Raw genomic sequence first — 22,729 nt, 5'->3', positions numbered from 1 at the left:
TTTGATCTGAGTATATATCTGCTCCTGGGTACACCTTACAATCCAGTATCTGATTTCGGAATCTCTGTCTGATCATGATGTAATTTAACTGAAATCTTCCGGTATCACTGTGGGTTTTTCAAGTATACCTCCTCCTCTTGTGATTCCTGAACAGGGTATTCGCTATTACTAGCTGAAACTTGTTACAGAACTCAATTAGTCTTTCTCCCCTCTCATTCCTTGTCCCAAACTCTTTTTCTCCTCTAACCTTTTCTTCTCCTTCCCCTACAACTGCATTCCAGTCTCGCATGAGTATTAGATTTCCATATCCCTTTCTATACAGTATTACCCTTTAAATATCCTCATAATCTTTATCTATCTCTTCATCTTTAGCTTGCGACGTCGGAATGTATATTTTAACTATAGTTGTCGGTTTTGGTGTGTCATCATTTCTATCTATATACAGTTCATTTTTGGAACACAACCTACGACCAGCTTAGAGACAGAAGTGATGACACGTTCTGCAGGACCTGACCATCATTTTGCAGGACAATGTTCAAGCGCGTACAGTACAAGCTGTTACTGATTTGTTTGACTGATCGTGCTACTAAGGGCTAAATCACCTACTTCACTCCCCTGACTTAAGCCCTCCTAAGTTCAACTCGATTTCTAAGGTGAAGGACATTCACGGCATTCGCTTCAGAACTGCTACAAATTCGTCGGGCAATAGACCGCACCGCTTGAACTGTCAACACAACTGGCACTGCTAAGAGTATCCAATGACTTCCACATCGCTGGCAACGGGTTAAACATAATGCTGGTGATTACCTTGAAGTTCAGTAAAGCTTTGAAAGACGTATCTAATTTGTACTAGCTGTAAATAAATAGTTGCCACTATTAAAGTTTCAACCCTTGTAGTTCTTTTCATATGACTGAAGGGAACTGGAGGATAAATTTTCCTTTCGGGGTACCAAAATGGCGAGTATTCTCCCGTTTAAAAGACTGATTAGTGGGGTACTAAGCTGCCTCATTCTACGCTGCTCACCACCTTTAAAAATTTTCTAAAAAATTTTGGCTTGCCATCATATTCGCGTTTGTTAATTTTGAGAGATGGAGACAGTAGCAGTGGGAAAGAGACGGAAAAGTAATAAATACTGGAAGATTGGCGATAGTGGTTGTGATATAGAAAGAGCGAAGGAAGCTGTGGCAGTGTGAGGAAGAAAGGGGCACCGTTGCTGTGGAACGTAGTCGGCAGTGACGGGACAGCGCTAGGAAAAGACAGAGGGAGACAGTGCCAGTAGGAGAGGAAGAGACAGAAGGAAAAAGTGGAAGTGGGTGAGAGGTAGTGATAATGAGAGACAGAGTTTCTGAAATAACACCGAGGAGGAGAGGTATAGTGACAGCGAAAAGAGACAGCAGCATTGGAAGGAAGGAAGGAATGAGACAATAGCAGTAAGAGAGAGCAAGGGGGAGGCTGTGGCAGTGAGAGAAGACAATAATAGTAGTAGGACAAACCGAAGGAGACAGTGGCTTTAAGATAGGAGACAATGGCAGAGAGACACAAACGGATGGTGGCAATGAATTGGGTTACATGAGTGAGAGAGAATGGGCAAGTGCAAGTTGACGGGTATGAGCGCATTAGCTCGATGGTGTAGTGGGTGTGCGAGTTGCAGTTTTATGGGGGTTTGTGGGAATGTGAGGTGAGTAGCATGTTAAAAAGCGAGCGTATAAGTTCGCTTGCAAAAATTTTTAAAGTTTCTGAGGAAAGTAGAATGAGGCAGCTGGTACCCCACTTTTCAGCTAGAGTCTTTTAAACTGGAGAAACAGGAGCATATTTGCCTTTTTGTGCACCGATAGGAGCATTTCTTCGCTGGTAGATTGATGATCAGAATTTCAGCTTTTACATTAAGACAAATTAACTGCGGCTCTAAAAAGCTTGCGTTAATATTACAGTTAGAATCCATCGAAACGTACTGCCGCACAGGGAAGCATCTCAAAAATCGCCCTCTATCCACCATGTCCGCCATCCGCGCTGCTCTCTGGCTGACCACCGACTTTGACTACTCGCTGCAGAACGACAGTGACGTCGTGTGATCCTAACACAATCTCTGATAACCAAAGAGCTACATATCGCCCGTGTGTTCCGGTATACAAAGACACTCACTGTGGCAAAGGTTATAAACGAAACTGCCATCTCTCGTAATATAGAAACTGTGCATTTTGTACTTCACAAGAAGTACTTCGTATGCGGCGTCCCTCTTCGTGGTATTCTTTACTTTTTAAGCTACATAAACATAGATGCATTTCATTAGGTATGCAGAAACACCAACAAAATGCGACTGATGTTTTCGAAATCAGATATGGTAGCTACACAAACACGCTACACTATTCATACTACAGGGCCGTCTCAGAACATGAATACTTGCACAAACCTCAGTATCGTCGGTAGTCACGCTCAGGCATGCACACGCTTGAGCGCTTGCACAAGCACGGGGAACGGAAATTCGATCAATCGTAAGGATGCTTGCACAGTCCTCATACCGGCACACATTTACACTACACGCTCTCAAGCATGTAGACATAAGCACGCTTGTGCGTGCTTGCTTGTCAGGCATGCAGTTACGTGTGTAGTCACTTTTAATATAAGTAACCCAACTTACATAATCCACACCCAGGGCGGATAATTTAAGTTGGGTTGTATATCTTAAGGAGCAAGAAATATTTTCCTCGTCAGTTTTATTTCTTCCACCCTGTTTTCCGCACAGCCTGACCATAGGATATGTCAAGACAAAATGCAACTATTTTAAGCTATCTGTATTTATGTTAAATGTGTTTCTAGCCGGCCGCGGTGGTCTCGCGGTTCTAGGCGCGCAGTCCGGAACCGTGCGACTGCTACGGTCGCAGGTTCGAATCCTGCCTCGGGCATGGATGTGTGTGATGTTCTTAGGTTAGTTAGGTTTAAGTAGTTCTAAGTTCTAGGGGACTGATGACCACAGCAGTTGAGTCCCATAGTGCTCAGAGCCATTTGAACCACCATTTTTTGTGTTTCTATTGTTGCTTTGATCACACCTCTAACAATGTTGGAAGACTAATGAATAAAGAACTTTAACAATAAACTGTTACTGATAGTTGTCTCTGGAAAACCTGTTCATAAATATAAAAAACGACAGTAAGCATCCACCACGTTTTACGTAATTGCACCATTCGGAGAATCTAATGAAGACACAAACTGTATCATTAGCGCTATGAAAGAGAGTATAGGATAACGAAAACAGAAATCTTAATCGCAATTCGTACAGGGAGACTAAAATAATTTATTGAGTCCTGGGGAAAAATTTTTAGAATCTTGTACAAGGTTCACTTTACATGTACGGTCAATCAATCTTTATTGTCTTTAGCGTATCAGTCGAGTGTTGAAACTGAAGACAACACAGTTGAAGCCGAAATATTGAATTCCGCGTTTAAAAATGTATTCACGCAGTACCATATGAATGTTTCACCACCAGACACGCTCACAAACAAGAGCTATTGCAATAAGGCTGAAACTGCACAAATCGCCAGATATGGGTGGAATTCCTATTGAATTTTACATGTGATCCGCTGCGGAGGTAGCCATTCCTATCTTTCACGCAGCCAAAAGTTCAGCCTGATTGGAAAAGAAACGCAGGTCACTCCTGTTCACAAAAAAGGGCAAACGAACGGACGCACAGAATTACGGACCAGCACCGCTGACGTCCGCCTCTTGCAAGCATCGAAAACTTAGTTTGAGCTCGAATATTTTGACGCTCCTGGGGTAAAACGAGAGTCAGAACGGGCGCAGCTACATCATTTGTGAGAAACGCAGCTAGACACTTTAATAAACTGTGCCTTATATAAAACAACGTTACTCTGGTAGAGTAGACTGCTGTCAAGGTATGTTCGCTCCAGCCGACACGGAACGAGAGAAAGATAGCAGAAAATACGACAGTTGCACTAATATTCACATATAATGATCGTTCGCCGAGAATACAAACATGTGGCTCTTTGTGGGTCCCTGAAAGGTTGTTAAGACTTATGTAGGGCGCCGTGTTCGTAGCTTTTATGTCGCGGAAGACCATGTGTGTAGCCAATGGACGTCGACTGTATAACCTATTCAAATGAATATTTAATGGAGAGTAATGAGTCCAAATACAGTGATTTCAAAGAGATAAACAGATTAAATGGTGAATTAAAATTTATGGTGACTATCGGGAATGCTGCCCCAATTGCAACTTCTACAGATCAATGTTAGCTAACCGAAGATTTTCTGTCTCCTTGATTGTGGCATTATCGGAAATCGAACCTACAGCAGGGGTTGCAGCCAGAATATGCTGTAGATTAAGGGACACTGGGAAGCCAAATACCAAATACACATATATCTCTCCTTTAAGGAGAGCACTGAAACAGAATCAGTATTCATGGTATTTTTTCTGTCTCTTTCTTGTTTATTCCCAAAAACCTCTCATTGAGCGTTTGCTGAATGTCTGTTTTCCGTCTTTTCTCTGTATTTTTTCCTGTCTGTCATGTCTTCTGTGGAGATTGTAACCTCCCCTTCCTAATCGACCCATTGGATTGCGATGTAACTGACCATGATCACGTATGCCTAATGAAATTTTACAGTGAGTGAGGCTATCGCTACCGAAGGAAAATAATACCGATTAGTAGAATGAAAGTGTACAGCAGTGCCTTCTGAAAGAAGAATATATTCTATACCTAATCTAAATATTGGCGATAATTTTGAAATGGGTGGAATATAGTGCAACCTCTCACGAAGCACAAGAAGGGAAAAGGGTACCACATAACATTTAACACAAAAAATACTGATATCACAAAAAGTACTGATCAGCTAAAAAGAGGATAATAAAACGGTCGCCAGGTCACTAGGGCAATGAATTTCCAGAATCTTAAGAAAGGTAATGGCAAAGAAATTTAAGTAAATGACAACCGGTGTGGCAACAGAAGGTTATCACGGTTTTCCACTACACAATAGTTCACGAGAAAATACATGAATCAGAAAACACTGAGTTTCCAGTCACTTATTCTGAAAAACTAAATTTTGAAAGTTAAGTTAAATGAAGTTACTGGTTAAACACATGACTGGCGCTAAATAGAACTGCGCTACCTATAAAATGACTTTCAGTAACCTCAGTGTAACGTAATGCAAAATTTAGAAAAAGGCAAGTAATTTGCTTTTGGTTATTGAAAGATTGAAATGAATTTACTCTAAGCAAGTGGGCAATTGATTTGACTTTTAATATAACAACAATATACATACCAAGCCAGCAGAAGTCACTTGCTAAGTTAAGTATAGAACACATTAAATTGCGCACTCTTAATTTGTGGTGTATCTTTAATTGTTAGTTTTTCCAGTGAAATTTTATGTTACTTTAAATGAATGAAGTTAGTACTCAAAATTACAAATTAGTTCAGCCTCTGTTGTGCAATAGCGGAATGAACAGTTACTGAGGCATAAAATTTAGACAAACTGGTCATTAGCAAACAAACAAAACTGGCAGTAAATAGTTAAGCAGTTTTCATATTTTTAGACATTCTGTGATTGCTTGGAAAGGAAAGGGACCCTGCTTGGTAAGAATGTCTGAGGACAATGACAACACAGGTAACCTAGAAGCTTTGACTATTGCAGGTTATTGTTCAAGTTAGTCATACTTTTTGAAAGAAATTCCACTGGGTAATGCCTCTACAAGGTTATATATTTTTCACTTAACAGTCTTACGATGTTTTAGCTGTACGGACGACGAAGAATGTAGCCGACGACATTGCTGAGCTGCCGCTGTTGCTGTCGCTGCTGATTGAGAAACCCGAGTCGTCTCCAGAGCCACGGATAATTATGGGACAGCTTCCTCCGCCTGTCCATTACTATTGTGCTTTCAATACTAGCGGGATAACGAATTAGAAGGGTCTTTCTTCCTGTGTTATTGATTCGAGTGGTCTCTTATTCGTGAGTGTGCTTACGTCGTCCGTCCAAGCCTCACGCCTCAGTAGCCTGTTTACATTTTGTGGCGTGCAGTTGCAGCTGTAGCGGTTATAAAGCTAACGAGGGAACCTTCTGGGAGGTGCATCGAGTTATGAGCTCCCACTTCGCCTGCTTATAGTGTGGGTAGGCACCTGTCACACCCTAAAATTGTAGGTGCCAATGCGGCCTCGTTTTTGAAATATTGCCTGTTAAAGTTTGGGCAGCTCTTTATACACAGAAAAGTTTCACTGATGTGGCAAGTGGGCAAGTAGCCGAGTGGCAAGCGAGCGAGACTTCCGTTCAGGTGACCCTGGTTCGAGACCCGTCTATGCTACTTTTGTTTTCGTGACGCTAGATCCACCGCAAAAAGAAGTATTCCATATAGTCAATGCAGTGGCATTTCCTGCGGACTTGAGAAAATACAGATGCGATTGCGACAAAAATGAATGTGCATTCCTACAATGTTCGTGGTGTCGAAAGTACAAAAAAAAAATGTTCAAATGTGTGTGAAATCTTATGGGACTTAACTGCTAAGGTCATCAGTCCCTAAGCTTACACACTACCTAACCAAAATAATCCTACGGACAAACACACATACGCATGCCCGAGGGAGGATTCGAACCTCCGCCGGACCCACCGCACAGTCCATGACTGCAGCGCCCTACACCGCTTGGCTAATCCCACGCGGCGTCGAAAGTACAAATGTTTTGATTCTTTTTCTAACAAGTATCATCTATTGGAATGTACTCGTCAAAATATAGGAAATATCTATTAACTTTCCATTAAATGAAACATATTTTTAATCCCTCATTCGTTGGTTTTTTCAATATTCCCTACCTCAAGGGAACAAAATTAAAAATACAACGAAAACAAATTGAACAACAATAAAAAATTTCAAGAAATTACATTACGGTTAATTTCCTGGCTAAATAAAAAAAAAAACGCCAAAGATTGAAACAAAATGTGACATTCAATTTGAAATTTCGATTTATAGAGGCTTGTATTTACTTTTACTCAATCCCTTGCGGAATGTTCATGATTTATTATAAATTAAAACAGGCAATGGAAATAAAGGAAACAAAAGTAACACACAAGAGTCTCGAATCAGGATCGCCTGCACGGGAGTCTAGTTCGGTTGCCACTCGGTTACTTGCTCACTTGCCACAATAATGAAACTTTTCTGTAACACGGATGCTACCATCATGATGCTGTAAACAGAACTTGGATTCATCCGGAAAAATAACGTTTTGCCATTCGTGCACCCAGATTCGTCGTTGAGTACACCATCGCAGGCGCTCCTGTCTGTGACGCAGCATCAAGGGTAACCGCAGCCATGGTCTCGGAGCTGATAGTCCATGCTGCAGAAAACGTCGTCGAAATGTTCGTGCGGATGTTTGTTGTCTTGCAAACGTCCCCGTTTGTTGACTCAGGTATCGAGACGTGGCTGTACTATCCGTTACAGCCATGCGGATAAGATGCGTGTCATCTCGACCGCTAGTGATACGTGGCTGTTGGGATGCAGCACGGCGTTCCGCATTACCCTCCTGAACCCACCGATTTCATATTCTGCTAACAGTAATTGGATCTCGACCAACGCGAGCAGCAATGTCGCGATACGATAAACCGCAATCGCGATAGGCAACAATTCGACTTTTATCAAAGTCGGAAACGTGATGGTATGCATTTCTTCTCCTTACACGAGGCATCACAACAAAGTTTCACCAGGGAACGCCGGTCAACTGCTGTTTCTGTATGAGATATCGGTTGGAAACTTTCCTCATGTCAACACGTTGTAGGTGTCGCCACCGGCGCCAACGTTGTGCGAATGCTCTGAAAAGCTAATCATTTGCATATCACAGCATCTTCTTCCTGTCGTTAAATTTCGCGTCTGCAGCACGTCACCTTCATGGTGTAGCAATTTTAATGGTTAGTAGCGTAGTTTATTGAATCTATGGAATGACTTTTACGATGCTTGACACTTTTTTGAGGCAAAAGAAGGTTTGCCACGTCAGTCTGCCCTTGTGGTCCCTCCTACGAATTTTTTTCTTTATTTATGAATCTGGCCAGCTATGGACCGTATACAACTTAAGACTTACGATGTTTCTTTTTCTTCCTGTCTTCCCAGTACTTCTTCATTTTCTCTCCAACTGCTCGTCACTGCTCATCTGTCCACACTCTCTTGGCTCGAGGTTTTGGCTCCGTCACAGTTTGCGTTTTCTTTCAGTAGCCTGAAGTGACTCCTGTCACGTATTATTTCTTCTGTAACACCTATTTTGTTGGTATCTTTCTTTACTGTTTCTATCCATCCTCCAGTTTTTTTTCGGCTTACTAACGTAATTAAAAATTTTCTTTGTAATCCGTGTTTCTTCCATTCTTTTCAAATGTCCATAAAGCTTTAGCCGTCTCTTCTTCGTTGTATCTGTGATTTTTTATGTATTTTTGTACAAATCTTCATTTCTCTTTTTAATCCACCTATTGTTTTTCTCAGGACTTATAATTTTTCTTAGTATTTTTCTGTCTTTTTTCTAGTCCTCTTAATTCGCCTTTCTTATTCAGTGTTAGGTTTAACGTGTAAATCACATAATAAGCTGCGTTCTATAATTTTGATTGAGTTAATGAATAACAACATACAAATGATAGCGACTGGATATTTATCCTGTAATTAATATCGTTGTAATAAGTGTAGGTAATGTGACTAATATCTTATGAATGTATTGTTTCCGATTTGTTGTCATTGCGCCTAATTATGATATCTTTCATTGGGTGTACGTACATGAGTATGGTCTGTTGTTCAACCCCAAATCGAAAGTGGTTATTATTTTAAAATTTATGCTCTGCTTTCGTACCTCGAAACAGTTTCATTGGACAGTGTTCTGTTGCTGACAAGGTTTTTATGTGGATGAGATGACTGTAACTATTGTGGCAAAGCGTGACTCCTCAAAAATATTTAAAAGCTGCAAATCACCGACTGCTGTAAATAATTTAAACAGACATTTGTTCGTCGGAAGTCGCAGTTCAAAGCGACTGCAGCACGGGCTCAGCAGGTGTTCGCCGCCGCTAGGAGCTGCGCATGGAGGCAGCGCTCAATAGGCCTGAGCCGGTACTAGAAGCAAAAGGACCGCCTATCGATTGCCTTTAACAGGCGGACTCACCGGCTTTATGTAACGCCAAAGGGTCCCACGGCGGCCGTCTCATCCACATCGATACCCTGTCACCGGACACGACTCTGCTGGAAGAACCTGCTGCTGCTGCGAAATACGAAAGCGATGTGGAAATTAATTGTGCACTCATCAGAAGAAAACTGCCATGCCTTACAGTATTCTCCATCAACCATCCTAGCCAGCACGTTAACTGTTTTTTGTAGCTGTTAAGGGAATACAGCCTTCATTCGTTTAATGATCACTCCAAGGACTGACCGGCAGCAGCGTGGTTGGCGGCATATCTCCAGTCTTAACGTCTTCCTGCCTCCTCCATCATTTTTAGTTGGAGCTACAGCCAATAACTTTTGTAATTTGATCAGTCGTGGTTTTGTAGTTCATTTTACATTGCCATATCCCTCTGTTATTGTTTCTAGAAGTCTCAATATATAACCAATAGCCTGAACTGAATGAGGAGGTTCTACGCAGAATCGGAAAGGAAAATGTGGAAAACACTGATAAGGAGAAGGGACAGGATGATAGGACATCTGCTAAGACATGAGGGAATGACTTCCATGGTACTAGAGGGAGCTGTAGAGGGCAAAAACTGTAGAGGAAGACAGAGATTGGAATACGTCAAGCAAATAATTGAGGACGTAGGTTGCAAGTGCTACTCTGAGATGAAGAGGTTAGCACAGGAAAGGAATTTGTGGAGGACCGCATCAAACCAGTCAGTAGACTGATGACCAAATCCTCTTCCACTCATTTAAGGACTTGGTTATTCGCGATCTCATCAGTTAACTGGATTTTCAGAGTGGTATGTGTAACACCACAGCTCAAAAGAATTCAGTCTTTTCTTTTTGTCAATCCCTATACTTTAGGGCTCACTGCCACACATACAATGCTAAACTCCACACTTTCAAGAACATTTTAATGATCCTCAGACGGTTTCTTTTGGTAGTTACTATGATATTGTCACTGACGGCATTCTCTTGTTCTGATTTCTCTCTTGCCGGACGGTGTGGCCGTGCGGTTCTAGGCGCTTCAGTCTGGAACCGCGTGACCGCTACGGTCGCAGGTTTGAATCCTCCCTCGGGTATAGATGTGTGTGGTGCCCTTAGGTTAGTTAGGTTTAAGTAGTTCTAAGTTCTAGGGGACTGATGACGACAGATGTTAAGTCCTATAGTGCTCAGAGCCATTTGATTTCTTCCTTGCTTCTTAACTTGTAGTGATATTGTTTTCTGAATAAGTAAATGAGTCAAATTTTTGCAATGGCTAGTCGCATGCATGTACTCGTCGGTGGTTTGTCCTCTTAAACCATTGACCGTCGTATCTCCAGAATGAAATTTTCACTCTTCAGCGGAAACATTCCTCAGGCAGTGGCTAAGACGTGTCTCCGCAACATCCTTTCTTCAGGAGTGCTAGTTCTGCAAGATACACAGGAGTGTTTTTGTGAAGCTTGAAAGATAGGAGACGTAGAACTGTGAGGACAGGTCGTGTGTCATGCTTGGGTACCTCGGTTGGTAGAGCAATTGCCCTCCAAAAGGAAAAGATCCTGAGTTCGAGTCTCGGCCTGGCACACAGTTTTTATCTACCAGAAAGTTTTAACTACCATATCTGTATAAAACTCATTTATTTTCATATTATATTCATTTTTCATAACCTATTCCATTTTATTTAACATGACACCAAAGTCGACAGCTATGCCATCAGCATATGTATTATTTTTTCCCTTATTAGAGGAGAGAGGTGTATCTGGAGGATATTGTACCTGGGATGAGTTTAAGTTTCCTGGTCGGTGGAATGTCGTCTAGAAACTGCCATAAGCAGTTTCTGGAATTTTCTACTGTTTTTTGTTGTTGTTGTGTGACATGAGGTTGTGTTTTGCGCAGCGTGCGCAAATATTACGTGTTCTACAAATTTAAGAGCTGTATTCAGATCATCTGGTTAAAAAGCAAAGGAAAGGTGTGCAAAAGGTATGGACGAAAGTAACTTACGCATGATGTTTCACTTCCAAGTAACAAAGCTCCATCATACTTCGGCCTTACATAGAAAGAGCTGCTACAATGTAGTACAGAAGGCAATTGTAAGAAGTACGCAATGAGATGAACAGAACCGTTACTTTTACTCACAGAAAATAATTACAGTGAAGTCACCGCCAATTACGATGGTCCCCTGGACATTACGAAGCGCTGGACACGGTTCTTAATAGAGTTTGTGATCACCATGGAAAGCAATACATACCCTGCATTACGTGCTCCCATGCTGACCACAAGGTTGGTAAGCAATCTACAGAACAAATTTTCTTCTAGCTTTACTTCCGCCCCATCTACTACCTTCCCAACCTCACAGAAGTTCTCCTGTTCATTATAATTATCCGGACTGTTATGCCATGGTCGGTTGATGTCAGTAGCGAGCCAGTGGGTGTGTTGGACCTTCCATCGAGCTACGGACCCGCTTGAAGATGTCACCCCCAATCGGAGACGAAACGTTGGGAATTGACACAGAATTCATCAACCGACCATGGCATAACAGCCCGGATAATTATAATGATCATGATATTTCCGGCCGTGAAAGTCTACATTTTAATAGAAGTTCTCCTGCGTAACTTAAGGGACTAGCACTCCTGGAAGAAAGAATTTTGTTGAGGGTCTGGCTAAACTACGTCTCCGCAACATCCTTTCTTACACGAATCGTCAGCACACCCATACAATATTATATCTATTCACACAATAACAGCTAGACCACCAATACTGGCATTTTTGAGAATGTTCTTCCGTGCATTATGTGTTCCCACATCTAGTCGTATGAGGGTACGTCTAGAATCACCACTCAATTGAACTTTTTCTCTCAAGAGAAAAGCACACGACTCCACTCCACTCTGGTACAGTCCCCATGGTCTTACCACGACTGCAAAAGGTGCCACAAATGTGGTGGTGTCAACGTAACACAACCTACTGCTCGTCTGGCAAAGAGACCACTCCCACACAGTCGCCATGCGGCTGTGGACGGTGAGATTGTGTGTATCACTGTTCTGTTAAATGTGGTTGCAACTCCACCCGCTATTTTACGTGGGGCCTTTGTTGCCTGTTGCACAATGAGGAAGTCATCTGCTGCTGTAATTGACCGCCGCCTATCACCTCCTCTCCTTCGGACAGCAGTAACTGTTTTACTTAACAAAGAAATTTTTTTTCAAACAGCAGTAAAAAGCTGAGAAGTTATTTTCTTTTAATTTCGCTACCAGTTTTGGCAATTCAGTATGCTATTTTCAGGCCCCAATGCTCATCTAAAAAATTATTGATATTAGCATATTGGGACCATCAGTTTTTGGATGTCGTGAATTCTCAAGTGTTTCCTACGAAAACTTTATTGCAACTGCGCGCACTTGCAGTCCAACAAAGGTGCAGATGAAATCTGAAGATGGCTTACTGAATTGCCGAAACTGGTGGCGAAAATAAAATAAAATAACTCCTCAATTTGCACGCCTGTTTGGCGAATTTCTTTGTTAAGTATTAAAAGTATTATATTTGTTGAATATCTGATCAGCCGCTGTCCCACGTCCACAATGGACCAAAAGAGAGCAGTAAGTGTGGTTGCGCCCTGCACATGAAACAATGCTTCGTCCTTCTTCGAGTTCTGCTATGATTCTTGCCCTTGCGTAGTCATCCAGATGCTGTCAGTGGGCCATGTTGTAATCAAGAACACCGCCACAATGCACCGTAACTGTTTGCTGATTGACACACGCCATCCAACTGCCTCGTGTTGTCTGGGCCAGCCCCATTGGGCGCTATAGTCAAGCTGACCTGACGTCCAAGCTTTCTGTGCACGACTAGAAGACAGGTAACATGCACCTCCCCCCTCTCCCACTTACATTCATTTGCTCTGAGTAGTCCTTTTTTTAATTTAACGGCTTTTGGGCCGTCCTCATACAGTCATCTCATCATTGTAAAGACGATATGACTGCGTCAGACGGCTATTCAGAAGATTCATTAGGGTCAAGCCGTATCCCGGGACGAAGCTACATAGGCTAAGACTTGTAGTGTGACGCCAGGCAGCCGATTTTCGTCAAAGTTATGACAATACGAAGATAAGGATAACGTAACATCCAGTCCCCATCCCGACCGGGAAACGAACCCGGGCCCCTTCGTTAGCAGTCTGCCACGGAGTAGTTCCTGTGTTATGTTACTTTATTTATCTCGTCCTGAAGTTTAGCAGAACAGTACACTAGGAAACAAAACTGCAAAATCAAACTAAGTTCTGCACAGATCTATAAGTGCTTAAAGACCAAGTTAACGACTGAACGAGCGTGGAGAGGCGCTTGACGCATGAACACACGCGGGCTTGGACTGCGGCAACTGAAGGTTGTAGGTAGCAACGTAATAGTGTAAGGTTGATTACTCTTAAATTACCATTATATGATTAAAAATTGTGAGAGAAGACACTATGAATGTGGACAACAGCAAAAAACTACTTAAATAAGAGTACTAAAACACAAGCCACTTGAAATCTATGGCCGAGACCATTAATAGCAGTGGCTGGCTAGTGGTGGTTGGCCACTCTCTAGACAACACAGAACCAAGTGTTTTCAGCATGTGACAGATTCTGAGAACGTGTTGGTAAAAGCCAAGTCCATCACCATCTGTACAAGGCTGTTCAGTGCAGCGCGGGCAACCCGCGGTCTAGCGTTATCCTGCTGCAAGATAACATCACCGTGAATTCTCCATTTGAGAGCAATCCAAAAATTGACGGCAGCTGTCCAAATTACCGGGTGAGTGAACCGTATGTGATAGCATACCCAATGTCACTCCATACAATCAAGCCAGGTACTAGGTCTATATGACAATGACGAATGCTGCATAGACTCTCATCAGAGCCTTCACTCACACCCGTCACGCTGCTGCACACAGAACAAGGACTCGTCTGAAGAGATGACGTGGCGCCACTTCAGTCTCAAACGTTGTCTTGGGAGGAACCACTCTCGGCGCTGCATTGTCTGATGCCGTGTTGAGGGAAACTGCGACAATAATAGTCATGCTGACAGTCCATGACGCTCGAGACATCATCGGACTATCCGTGTGGTTACTGGTATTGCTCATTTCCTGAATCGAGGTACGTGACGTGGCTGCATGTTGTTGCACAGACGAATGACCGATATGTCTGTCCTCTCGGGAGCTGGCTGCGTGTTAATTCCTGCATGGTGTTATTGCTCCCCCCCCCCCTCCCCCCCCCCCCCACCACCACTCCTGGAGTGTCGAGGGATCCCAGCAGTTACATCAAGGGAAGACAATCCTCTGCTTCCATATCCTACCATACTACGGCTGTCGGAACCGTACACTTGACGGTAATCAATGAAGTGTTCTCGGGTTATCAACCGAATAGTGGCATCGTTTTGTTGCAACTTTCGACGACTTTACTAATCGTTATTTTCAGGCAAGTAGAAAACTCATCGAAACGTTGCGACAACACGATACCACGATTTGGCTGATAACCCGAAAAGGTCAATGAAATTCGGCGAGAAAGCATGGATCCTCTTCCTCTTACACGAGTCATCATACTGTCTTTTCGAAAACAACCAACATTAACATGCAATTTGAGAGAGAAACCCACAGCGTAATCATGCCTTATAAATATAACTAGCTGCGTGCCCTATTCTAATCTCTATTAGTCCATCTCTTTCCCCACCCCCCACCCCCATCTCTCTGTCCGTCTCTTCCTTCACCTCCACTATGTCCACCATCTCCTACATTTTCTGTCTCTATCCACTGCCTCCATTCCTCCGCCCTCGCCCTCCTCACCCCCCTTCCACTGTCCCATTTTTCGCAGATTCATCCAGTGGTATAAGTGGCTACAGTCAGCGAAATGTGTTATGAGAAGAGTTAATAGTAAATAAACGATATATATGATTACATATTTTTCACTCATCTCGGTATCTGACGTTATATTTCCTGAATTATGTGTCATTGAATGACATATTTTTATACGTACATTCAGCGGCATATGTGGATACTGCCTACGAAATGAGTTGCGAATAGAGTATTAGTAAAAAAGTAATAAAATAAAACGGCATGCACGATGCCGTAGTTTTTCTGGTATCTCAGTATGTGGCATCATACCTCCTGACTGTGAGTCTTGCAATGATACGTCTTCCGACCGCTGTGACCGAGCGGTTCAAGGCGCTTCAGTGTGGAACCGCGCGACCGCTACGGTCGCAGGTTCGAATCCTGCCTCGGGCATGGATGTGTGCGATGTCCTTAGGTTAGTTAGCTTTAAGTAGTTCTAAGTTCTAGGGGACTGATGACCACAGCTGTTAAGTCCCATAGTGCTCAGAGCCATTTGAACCAAAGGTTTTTTTTTTTTTTTTTTTTTTTTTTTAATCTCATTTTGTTCGCTATTGTTCGTTGCATCTGCTCGGCGCGGACGTCGTAAGACATCCATTTACGTTCGTTGTTGATCGATTGACTCAGTTTTTTTATTACAGAGAGCACGTAACCCTCTGACCGAGCACGCTGAGCTACCGTGCCGGCAGGGCTTAAAGTGTAATGTATTAGTAAAATATTTGGGCGTGGGCTACACTGCTCTCCCCCATCCCCACCCGCCACCCGCACTTCTTTGATATGAAGGTGGTTCTTACCCCCGCAGCAATTCTCTCCAGGCAATAAGTGATATGTGCACCAAGTTTGGTTGAAATTGATCCAGTGGTTTAAGAGGAGATGTGGAAAACACACACACACACACACACACACACACACATATATATATATATATATATATATATATATATATATATATATATGCGTGTGTGTATATCTATTTTTATAATATGTGTGAATATAAAGGGCGTACCTTTTATTTACATTGTGTGTGACAACAAGTAATGCTAATCATCTGCCTACCCAAACATGCAGTATAGTTCTTGTCAATATTGTGTGTTTTAGCACGATTCCTCCATTGTTTTGTAAGTTTAATAGGCAGTAGGCTAGTTGTCAGTTTTACAAAAGTGGGAAAAAGTTGTTGAGCTACGTGTCAATAAATTAGGAAATATGAAGAAATGAAACATACAAAACGTCGAAGCACATGTATTTCTGACTCTTTTCCACTGTGTGAGACTGATCGTTCCCAAGTTTATCAGTGTATCTTTCTTGCACGTTCTACAGTACAAATTGTAAGACGTTTGACTGCATAGAACACAGAAGACAAAATCCACAGGAAATAACAGAACGAATGAGGTCCAACGGCTTTCCGAACGATACTTGCAGGACCGTAGCACTCCTTAACCCGACAGTGTGGATTGTTGGATTGTTGACTACCAGATTCCGGAAACGAATTCCCGATTCGCCACGCGTTCGGTTGATAGCTTTTGTGGAAGCGACAGCGAAAGATAGCCCTACATGTCTGTGGAACTTGGGCATTAAAGAACATAGTGTACCAACGATGTATTTGCCTTAGCTTCAGAGGGAAAGAAATTTATAAATCGGCTTTTTTGTGATAGAATAATTTGAATGTTGACGGAAGAAGAGGAAATAAGATAACACCTTTTCGGCTTAATCTTTTTTACACACCTTGTTTCACCCCCGTCCTCCACCTACAGCCCTCCTTTTCGCTATAAATTCAAGCGTTCTCCGCCCTGTCATCAAAGTACTTAATCTTGAATTATATTCACTTAGAGCCAAACAATATTTTGTGTTTGTTAAAACATAACGGATAAGTAAATAAAAATCTTCGCCTTTGAAACAACTTCCTCCTGGGGATAAAAAGGTAAAACCAAAAAATAATAATAATAATAATAATAATAATAAATGTCTCTTGAAAAATAAAAGTTAAAGCTTTCTTGATCTGAGAAAAATGGCGCAGTCGCGGGAATTAAAACATTTAGAATAGAAGTTAAGAAAACATAAACCGTTCCTTTCCCAACGCCACTTCAACGGTTTAGCTGAAGCATGAAGGAGTAGTGTTGTCTCTGCATAGCTTGTTCAGGCGTGATCTTTAAAAAGCTCCTCATCCGTGTTTTCTATTCGAGCAGTTTACTTATCGAAAAATGTTTGCTGTGTATCTACACGAGAATTTATGATCTATATTTATTGTGCAATGCGTAATGTATACAACTGACAGTGCCGCTAGGCTTTCGGAGAACACCTCCAAGCCTATTTCCAACTTTCAGATAGTTCCTCCTAATACTTACGAACACTACACCTAGAGGTCCATCTAGAGTATTAGAAAAATACCAGAATGATATCAGCCGGCCGGTGAAGCCGAGCGATTCTAGACGCTTCAGTCTGGAACCGCGCGACCACTATGGTCGCAGGTTCGAATCCTGCCTCGGGCAAGGATGTTGTGATAGGTTAGTTAGGTTTAAATAGTTCTAGGGAAGGTCTCAGATGTTAAGTCCCATAGTGCTCAGAGCCATTTTTTGATTGCCACAATGAAGTGAGAGGGGGGGGGGGGGGGGGAAGTTATACTTTTGGTGTAGGGCTGAAGTTCCCTCTGCTATGAGGATGTGTAAAAATTAAGTTCACTGCACAGTATTTCATTTATCTCACCTTTTGACTGATATCATCTACATTGATTCCATTCATTTCAGTAAATTCAATACATACATTATCATGAAAATGACTGATGAAAAATCCTTATTTATCGAAATAATCCAAGGAATTCTAGCACAACCTCGAAGAAGATCGCATAGATAGCTCAGTTCCGTCAATTCTCGAATGTTGTTCGACGCTCTTCAGCTGTTATCATGTCGAAATTTCAAAAACTTACTCTCTAGGCTGTTCACAGGCCTGTATAGCTAGCATGAAAGCTTCGCAGAATTTATCAACAAACTTCGCACTGCAAGAAGATTTCTGTACATCATTCAGAGCTTTACTCTCAAAGTTAAGAATACCAAATTTTAAGGCGAGTGAAGAAATTTGCAAATTTATCCAACTTACTGTCATTACCTCCACACACTTGACATACAGTATCGGATAAATAAACTTTTCTACGCATTACTGCCTTCCCCTAATCGTACACATGCCGCTTCGTTATGTACACTTACATAATCTGCCCATCTGTCATTCGGCTGTCGTTCTATCTCTTGGATTCTAGCAAAGAACTTCAGTGGACATCCACTATCCATATGCCGAACTGTACGTTCCCAATATCTCCTTTTCATTTTCACTGTATTAATAATTAATCTTCCGTTTCAGTCCGATCCCCGATTCATCTGATTAGTTTTCTTTTTTCCCTTAGTAGTTGCCAACATTGTGCAGTTCACTGATCGCTGTCCAGTTCTCAGTTTATCACTGCTTTTTGGCACTCCAAATCCACTACGTAAATCAGACTGGTAATAAAAGCTGTCTGAAAATTTACTTTTTTAGACACTGTGGAAGTGTAGTTCTGCAAACACTGTGGCTTACCGAAAGAAAAACAGGCAAGGTCACTTATGTATATAACCTTTGTTGTCCAACCAAATATTTTCTTTTACTGCTCTTAAGAACAATACCGTATCTTCTGTTTTTAGGACTTTATGCTACTTTTTGCTATTTTCTTTTCTTTTGTATGAGATAACTGCACATAATTGTAGTCTTATTAGAAGAGAATTTAGAGACCAGATTGAAGCTTGGTCCGTTAAGTTCCTCCATTAATTTTTGAAGCTTATTTGCACTGTAGGTGTGTACAAACTGGGAAACACAAACTAGACTGGAACACGTTTAATTCATCTCATGACAGGCAAACCAACTTGCATCATATGCCCATAGTGCATGTGGTGTAATTTGGGTTGCATGTCTTACGATGCATGTTTTCCAGGCTAGTTTTCTTTTGTCCACCCTACATTAGCATGTCATCAACTACACGAAAGCGGTGCAGATATGTTCCATTAGCTAGATTGTTTCCTCATTTAAAGACTATGAAAAACTGGATCTGACTGCTGAGCGTAGTTGTGTGCGTGTGTGTGTGTGGGGGGGGGGGGGGCGAGGGGGAGTAGAGATGAAATACTCTTGACTGATTCCCTTTTCAGTTTGAGTTTTCCACTATCCTGAAGAAGAGTAGGAGAAGCTTCTGATGTAGTCTGACGCGCTCATTAGGTTTAAAAATGGCTCTGAGCACTATGGGACTTAAATTCTGAGGTCATCAGTCCCCTAGAACTTAGAACTACTTAAACCTAACTAACCTAAGGACATCACACACATCCATGCCCGAGGTAGGATTCGAACCTGCGACCGTAGCGGTCGCCCGGATCCAGACTGTAGCGCCTAGAACCGTTCGGCCACCACGGCCGGCCGCTCATTAGGCGACTAATACTTCCATTTCTATACACATAAAAAAAAAGTTTTCCATCACCCCGGTTCCCAGAACTCCTGAAGATAGACATTGACTGTGGATATTGTATCACAGACACAGTCCCTTTGAATGTTCAGAGATGTCACTAAACCCGCCCAAAGATGTAAACAACCATGCGTGAGCAGCGCCTATTAGATGGAGGTGTTCGACAACCGATCAGTTACAGTCATTCCACCAGGAACGAGGTACACGGCTCGTGTTGTGTGTAGTTTTGTCTGTAGTTCAACCATGCCTAGACGGTCAATACCGCGGATCGATCGCGTCCGCATTTTTACTTTGTGCCAGGAAGGGCTCTCAACAGGGAAGTGTCCAGGCGTCTCGGAGTGAACCAAGGCGATATTGTTCGGTCATGGATGACATACAGACAGACAGGAACTGTCGATGACATGCCTCGCTCAGGCCGCCCAAGAGCTACTACTGAAGTGGATGACCGCTACCTACGGATTATGGCTCGGAGGAAACCTGACGGCAAGGCCAACGTGTTGAATAATGCTTTTCGTGCAGCCACAGGACGTCGTGTTACGACTCAAACTGTGCGCAGTAGGTTGCATGATGCACAACTTCACTCCCGACGTCCATGGTGAGGTCCATCTTTGCAACAACGACACCATTCAGCGCAGTACACTTGGGTCCAACAGCAAGCCGAATGGACCGCTCAGGATTGGCATCACGTTCTCTTCACCGAGGAGTGTCACGTATGACTTCAACCAGATAATCGTCGGATACACGTTTGGAGGCAACCCGGTCAGCCTAAACGCCTTAGACACACTGCCCAGCGAGGGCAGGGTCGACGTATGCCGCTGGTGATCAAGGAAGGTGCCGCAACGGCTGTGCGGTATGTGAATGCCATCCTTCGACCGATAGTGCAACCATATCGGCAGCATATTGGCGAGGCATTCGTCTTCATGGACGACAATTCGCGCCCCCATCGTGCATATCTTGTGAATGACTTCCTTCAGTTTAACGACATCGCTCGTCTAGAATGGCCAGTATGTTCTCCAGACATGAAGCCTATCGAACATGCCTGGGACAGATTGAAAAGGGCCTTTTATGGACAATGTGACCCACCAACCACTCTGAGGGATCTATACCGAATCGCCGTTGAGGATTGGGACAATCTGGACCAACAGTGCCTTGATGAACTTGTGGATAGTATGCCATGACGAATACAGGCGTGCATCAGTGCAAGAGGGCGTGCTTCTGCGTATTAGAGGTACCGTTGTGTACAACAATCTGGACCACCTCCTCTGAAGATCTCGCTGTTTGGTGGGACAACATGCAATGTGTGGTTTTCATGAGCAATAAAAAGGGCGGAAATGACGTTTGTGTTGGTCGCTATTCCAGTTTTCCGTGCAGGTCCCGGAACTCTGTTTTGATGTGTAGATACTCGGCAAACCAATGTATGGTGCGTGGCGGAGAATACCCTATGCCACAACTTGTTTGGTTTCCTGTTCCACTCACAGATAGAGAAAGGGAATAACGACTGTCTACATGCCTCAGTATGAGCACTAATTTCTCACATAGTTCATCTTCGTGGTCCCTGCGCGATATGTATATTGGCGACTGTAGGACAGTTCTGCTGTCAGCTTCAAATGGCGGTTCTCTAAACTTTCTCAATAGTGTCCTTCGAAATGAAAGTCTTCTTCCCTCCTGGGATTCCCACTTGACCTCCCGTTGCATACGCGTAACACTTGCATGCTTATCGAACCTACTGGTAAGAAATGTAGCAGCTCGCCTATGAATACCTTCGATGTCTTCTTTCAATACGATCTGGTGCGGATTCCAGATACTCGAGCAGTACTCAAGAACAGGTCGCACCAGCGTCATATATGCGGCCTCTTTTACAGATGAGCCACACTTTCCTAAAAGGCTCCCAATGAACCGAAGTCGCCTTCCCCGACACAATCCTCACATGCTTGTTCCATTACATATCGCTTCGCAACGTTACGCCCAGATATTTAAACGACGAGACACTTCTAATGCCGAGCGGTCTATGGCGCTGCAGTCGTGGACTGTGCGGCTGGTTCCGGCGGAGGTTCGAGTCCTCCCTCGGGCATGGGTGTGTGTGTTTGTCCTTAGGATAATTTAAGTAGTGTGTAAGCTTAGGGACTGATGACGTTAGAAGTTAAGTCCCATAAGCTTTCACACACATTTTAACATTTTTTTGAACTTCTAATGCGGCATCCTAATATTTCGGGTTTGTTTTTCCTACTCATACACATTAACTTACATTTTTCTACATTAAGAGCCAGCTGCCATCATCACACCGGCTAGAAATTTTTCCTAGGTCATCAACCTAGTCACGTATCTTCGACACTTTCCTGTATACCACAGCATCATCAGCGAGCAACCGCAGATTGCTGCCCACCCTGTCTGCCAGATCATTTATGTACGTAGATGTTTATTTTTTATTGTGCCGGCACGTGCAAATACAGTGATGAGCCAGAACATTATGACCGCTGCCCACTGGGAGACTGAAAACCCACGCGCTGAAGTAGCGGGCATCTGATTAGAACGTATACTCGTAAAAGCTGGGCAGATACGAATGAGGAATCACTCCAGTGACGATATAGGTCGTAATGGAGAGAAACACAGACGCGAGAGTTTTCGACAAAGCTACGGCTCGGCGCCTGGGAAACGGCGGATCTGATGAGCTGTTCGCTCGCTACGGTATGGAAAGCGATCGAAGGAAAGTGAGACCACGAGTAGACGACAAGGTGTCGCTTGTCTAATCGTCTTCGCGGAACAAGGAGAGCGTAGGCTTGACCGCTCTGTAAAGCAGAACAGGTGGCGCTTTGTAGTACATCTGGTGACAGAGGAAAATGTTGGTGGAGTCGTAAGTGTTCTGGAGCACATTCTAGCGCTCATTATTTATCGTAGGGCTTCGTAGTTGACGACACCTACGTATTCCCATGTTGGCGCAACCAAATAGTGTATTACGAGTGCCGTGAGCACGGAATCACCGAGACTGGAACATCAGTCAATTGGAACGTGTTGCCTGGTCTTCTTACACCTGGTCGATGGTCGTGAGTGGATGTACTACCACTCAGGAGAACAGCTCCTTGGAACATGCATCCCGCCACGGATGCAACTTTGCGGAGGTAGTATTAGGAGGTCTGTTCGGAAAGTAAGTTCCGATCGGTGGCGAAATGGAAACCAGTGTGAAAAAATCCGATGACGTTTTACACAGATGTGTTTGGTAATGTCTCTAGTATGCCCGTCGATCGCAGCCCGTCGCTCTTTTCAATTCTGAGAGCAGAGTGAGCACGTAAAGATGCCCAGAAAATAATGTCTCCCGTCA

Source organism: Schistocerca piceifrons, chromosome 1, assembly GCF_021461385.2.
Source record: "Schistocerca piceifrons isolate TAMUIC-IGC-003096 chromosome 1, iqSchPice1.1, whole genome shotgun sequence".
In the NCBI taxonomy this organism is placed as follows: domain Eukaryota; kingdom Metazoa; phylum Arthropoda; class Insecta; order Orthoptera; family Acrididae; genus Schistocerca; species Schistocerca piceifrons.
Note: the sequence above shows the minus strand (reverse complement) of the source record.